The sequence below is a fragment of the Sinocyclocheilus rhinocerous genome, unplaced genomic scaffold, assembly GCF_001515625.1.
Source record: "Sinocyclocheilus rhinocerous isolate Xijiao unplaced genomic scaffold, SAMN03320098_v1.1 scaffold2366, whole genome shotgun sequence".
Classification (NCBI taxonomy): Eukaryota; Metazoa; Chordata; class Actinopteri; order Cypriniformes; family Cyprinidae; genus Sinocyclocheilus; species Sinocyclocheilus rhinocerous.
Genome location: NW_015640446.1, coordinates 347,417 through 352,930, shown reverse-complemented (window position 1 = coordinate 352,930; position 5,514 = coordinate 347,417).

The window sequence follows — 5,514 nt, the reverse complement described above, 5'->3', positions numbered from 1 at the left end:
CCTGTTTGTTTGATGAAAAAAAGATTAAATGTAGTTGCAATAAATGCGTTAAGAATCCGTACAACTGCAGCAGTGGAGGACTATTATTCTGCTGCGTGATACTGCAGAAGAACTGATGACAGCACAGTTTGATCTTCGGCTGACCAATCAGCAGAAAGGGGCGTTTAATTCCCTCCCACGTGTATAAATCATATATTCAAGCTGTTTATTCATTTTTACACCCATGAACGAAAAACGAACATTTAAGCTGAATTCTCGTTTTTTGTTTTTTGGAAAAAAACGAAAAAGGAGCCGCTTTCTCATTTTTCTACTTTCAATATTAAATAAAAAAATGAATGATCGAATGAGATACGGATTTAACTGCCATCTCAACTTAAATTCAGTTAGAATTGAATTGTAATTTAAACATCATTCTTAATTCAGATGTGAATGGCACACAACCCTGTAAACAAGAACGGAGAACCAAACGAAAGCCTCGCTTTCAGTCACTTGCGCATGTGTTGCATTGCTAATGAAAGCCTATTTAGGATTTTTGTCAGAGCAACACAAAACGAGGTTTATGAAGTGTCGGTAAACTAAGCATGAAATGGTGGTGATGCAAGATTTCCTCAAGAGAGTGTGTGTGTTTGTGTGTGTAGCCTTGATGAGAATGTGTTTTGTTATGTGTGGGAGGGACCTTCTGGGTTGGATTGAACTCTCTCTCTCTCTCTCTCTCTCTCTCTCTCTCTCTCTCTTTTTCTTTCCTCTTCTCACAAATTCAGTGTGAATCTCTCCTCCTTCAGTTCTCTCACACCTCCCACTCTCTCTCTCTCTCTCTCTCTCTCTCGCTCTCTCACACACACACACACACACACACACACGTTCTTTTCCGGTCTTCCTTGTTCTCCTTTCACATTGTCAGCATTGTTCAGCTGCTCTGCCTGTTTCTTCTTTCCTCTGTTAGTACCCGCACATCTCTTTTTCGCATTATTTTCTTCATGTTTCCGTTTAGTCCTCATTCCATTGTTTCTATAGTGTTTCATGCATGTCTATATTTGGCCTGTGTTATTTATATGATAAATACTATGATATATGTGATGTGTTTTTGCACTGTCAGAAGAAAAAAAAGTGCAAAAATTGTACCTTTAAGGGTATAACAGCTTGTCACTGGGGCCGTACCCTAAAAACTACACCTTTGTACCTTCTTTACCCCTAAAATATGCATAATAGCACCTTAGAATAATAATATGCACCCTTATGGTAGTAATATGTGCTCTTATGGTACTATTATGAACCATTTAGGGGTAAATAAGTTACCATGTTAAGTTGCCATGGTAACCAGGGGTCTGGTGTCGCTCACAGACATCCTGGCACCCAGTATGTTTATTGGGTGAGGGGTCTGTGACTATTTGTTAATCTAATGAATAATTGATTTGTTAAATCTAATGAAAAATTGTGTGTCTGATTGGTCCAAATGCTACATAATTCTCCCCTTTCGAACCTTGTTGTCCGTCCAATAGACAACAGCGAGCATCGTCAAAGGTGCAGAACAATCAGACACGCACCTGCCACTCACGGCTGGGAGACAGTGGTGGCTCTCTGGCTGTTGGTGCCTCCAGGAGTGGTTGTGGTGCCGTGGTGGATGCTGTCAGGTGGTGCGCTGTGGTGATGTAGGCTGTTGCAAGGTGCGGGTCCTCGAGCTTATGCAGCAGGTATCAAGGCTGTGTCACCTGTCACCCTGAAGTGAATTGGTCTGGGTAAGATGGTTGTTTGTCGATGTTGTTAGCCTATCTATCTAGGCTATCCGTGGTACCTGCGATGTGGAACAGACGGGTTAGACTCTCAGACTCTGCTTAGACGCTGGGTTAGCACTCTTTGGTGAGAGTGCAGGTGGTTCCAGGGATTGCAGGGAATTGTTATGAAGATTTTGTAGTGTGCAGAGAGTTTCAGACTGACCTAGTGATGATGGCATGAGGGTAGCAGGTGGTTGTTAGCCCTCTGTTTTGCTCAAACGTCACTAGAAATCTGATGTTTGCGGTGTCGCTTGGCTCTTGTGGCGGCACCGACTTGAGCTTGCCTGAGTTGTGTTGGTAGAGCTTTCGCTGTTGGGCATGTGGTCAGGCAAGGAGTCAGAAGTTTGTCCTTCCCAGTACTCCTCAGTTGAGTTTTGTTCAAGGAGCTCTTTTGCTAGTGTCAGCAGCTCCTGTAACTCAGAAGTAGGCGTGTCCAGATGTCCTTGTGTAGCCTCCGTTCGACACCTGTGTGAAGGGTGTGGAGGGGGATGTTGTGGGGGACTGTCTTTGGACATCCCATGGTGTTCGCAGGATGAGGATGGCCTTTTCCATGGTTTCTGCCAGTGGTTGGTCTGGGACTTGGGTCTTTTGCCATGGTGACGGCTCTGTCCTCCGCTGGCTAGTGGCTTTCTGCAGAAGGGCCTTGCATTGTGGCAATGCTGGGTGCCTTCTGGTGCCCGCTTTGGATTCTGAGTTGTGAAGTTCAGAATCAGCAGCGATCAGTCCATGTTCAGACTCTGGGTCTGAGAATTCCTTTATGATGGCTTGTTTAAGCTGCTGGTGAGGCTGCAGGATCAGTTCCTTTGATGTCCTCAGGGTCTCATTTCTTCGCTAAAATCAGGTTAGTTTCTTATCGTATGATTTAAACACATTATAGCACTGAAAACTTTCTACTGCTCGTAGGAAGGCGCATTCAAACTATAGTCTATCTGATTTTATCAGAAACTGCATGTGTAAGACGTTAATACAATTTATGAGACAAACACACAAGTTACTGAGTCCACTTGCAAATAATGTTTAAATGATCGCCACCGTTCTCCACCATTTATGTAACAAATCAGCTCAAAAGGGAAATGTATATATATAATTACAATTATTTATGATTAATTACAATTATTTATATCAGCTGCAGTAGTAACTGTAGCAGAATTAAATTGCCCTCAACTAATCTGTTCATCCAGCGAACATTCAGTGTAAGTTCATATCAACTCTAGGAAAGGATATTTTCGTGGACACAGAAAATACTTTCATACAGTATTAATGCATTAGAGCATGTAGCAAGGATCAAAATCGTAAAGGGACATTAATTTGCAAGGCAGAATCAGAAACTCATGTAATTTGTGAACAAGAGTTTTATTAACTAAACATTAACACAAACTAGTCTAACGAACAAATAAGAGATCCAAGGATCGTTGGTGAATGTAAAGACAAGGCAGAAGCCTGGCGCAGACTTAAGGGTTGCAGAAGTGTTCTATCTCACATCCTCATCTTCTCAGAATCGAACAGAACCGCGACTGAAGGCGGGTCACTGATGTGAGGCCTTTAAGGTCTGAGATGATTCACACCTCTCAGGACGGGCTTGTCCAATGAGAAAGGCTGAAATTCCAAGCGGGAGGTTGAAGAGTCCATTTTTATGGGCATTATATGTCTGTTTTAGAGAGAACTGAGTAGGAGGAAGATTCTCTCTACATACTTTTAGGTCGTAAAAGTTTATCTGATCTGACTGAGGGGTCCTGGTTGCCATGGTAACCAGGGGCCTGGTGTCGTTCACAGACATCCTGGCACCCAATATGTTTATTGGGTGAGGGGTCTGTGACTATTTGTTAATCTAATGAATAATCGATTTAAATCTAATGAAAAATGGGGTGTCTGATTGGTCCAAATGCTACAATTGAAAATAGAATACTGAATGGTTCGCTGCTTATACACATTTTATATAGTATTTAAAAGAAAACATATTATGTACATACATTTTTCAAACAATAGTATGCTATGATGTCATGTGACATCACTGGGCTTGTGTTATGAACTTAATTCAGTTGTCTTTATCGTGGACAAAAATGGTAGTTGTGCACTTTTAGTTAAAATTTGTGTAAAAAAAATACACCTTAGCACTGACTTTTTAATTTGTTTTATTATATTATAAATTTATGTTTATAATATTTTAATCATTTATTTTACATACCCACATTACGGGATACATATTGTGTGCAATCACACATTTTTATTTCACTGTCTACCACACATTTTTGCAAATGTAGTACTGTAGGCTGGAATATTTGCATACTGTATTCAGTACATATATACTGTAGAGATAGGAAATAGTAAGAGTAATGTGCCTAATGTAGCCTTTAGGTAAGTAATATCTGCCATGATTTTTAACATCTTTCTAGACTGATTATTTGATCCGACTGCCAAATTCTTCTACAATAAAAACAAAACATGCTGCAGTAGTTTGTTTCTCTTTTGTATGTGCAAAGACATCTCCAGGTTACGCATGTAACCCTAGTTCCCAGAGGAAATGAAACGCTGCGTCAGAAAATGCTATGGGAAAGCCTTCAGCGTGACCACGCTCTGAATCACGTGTGTAATCAATCCAATAGATGGGCGAGACGTCACGGGCGGCTGACGCACCGACCAGGAAGATATAAATGCAGGTGCGGTGAAACCGGCGTCAGCTTCGAGGAATGAAGCAAGCGCTCAGGGTGATATGGCTGTGGCTGTGGGATGCCAGAAGTATGGCACTGAGTCTCATTCCGTCGGGGAACTAGGGTTACATGCATAACCTGGAGACGTTTCCCCTTCAGGAACTCGAGCTGCGTCTCGACTATACTATGGGAATGAGTATGCCCACGCCGCCAGATTTACAAATCCCTGCCAGTGTGGAAGAGCACAACTAGGGAGAGAAGTCAATGCTAGAAACACGGCCAGCATCTCCAGGCAGTTGATGTGCCACGTGAGATGGCGACCGCTCCACAGACCGCGGGCTGAAGGTTTCCTCCACATGTCCAAGGCACGTAGGCAGTGCCGCGTGACCTTGAACATGCGAAGCGGGTTTCCCCTCGGGGAGAACCCCCTGGTCTTGAGTCACCACTGTAGGGGTCTCATGTACAGCAGGCCAAAAGGTATCACGTTGGACGCAGCTGCCATCAGAACCAGCTGTTTTTTAAACTGCTTGACAGTGAGTGACCGGCCTTCTTTAACTCTCGCGACTGCAGTGAGGATCGACTCGATCAAAGCAGGAGACAGACGTGCCTGCATCGCGCTCAAATCCCACACCACGCCCAGATAAGTGGTTCTCTGTAATGGAGAAAGCACACTTTTCTTGGCGTTTAGCCTTAACCCCAGCTCTCTCATGTGGGCGAGAACAATCTCAATGCCGAACCGCCAGCTGCTCCGATTGAGCTAATATCAACCAATCGTCGATATAATTCAGTATGTGGACTTGTGAAAGTGCGGGGTGAGAGTGCAAGGCTGAAAGGAAGAACCCGGTATTGTAAGCTTTGCCCCAAAAGCAAACCTCAGGAACTTCCTGTGATGAGGAAGGATGGAGATGTGGAAGTATGCATCTTTTAAATTGATCGTGACAAACCAGTCCTTGGACCTGATCTGAGACACGACTTGTTTGAGTGTAAGCATCCTGAACTTCAGTCACATGACTGAGCAGTTCAACTGATGCAGATCTAAAATGGGACGCAACCCTTCATCCTTCTTCGGAACGATGAAGTACCGGCTGTAGAAC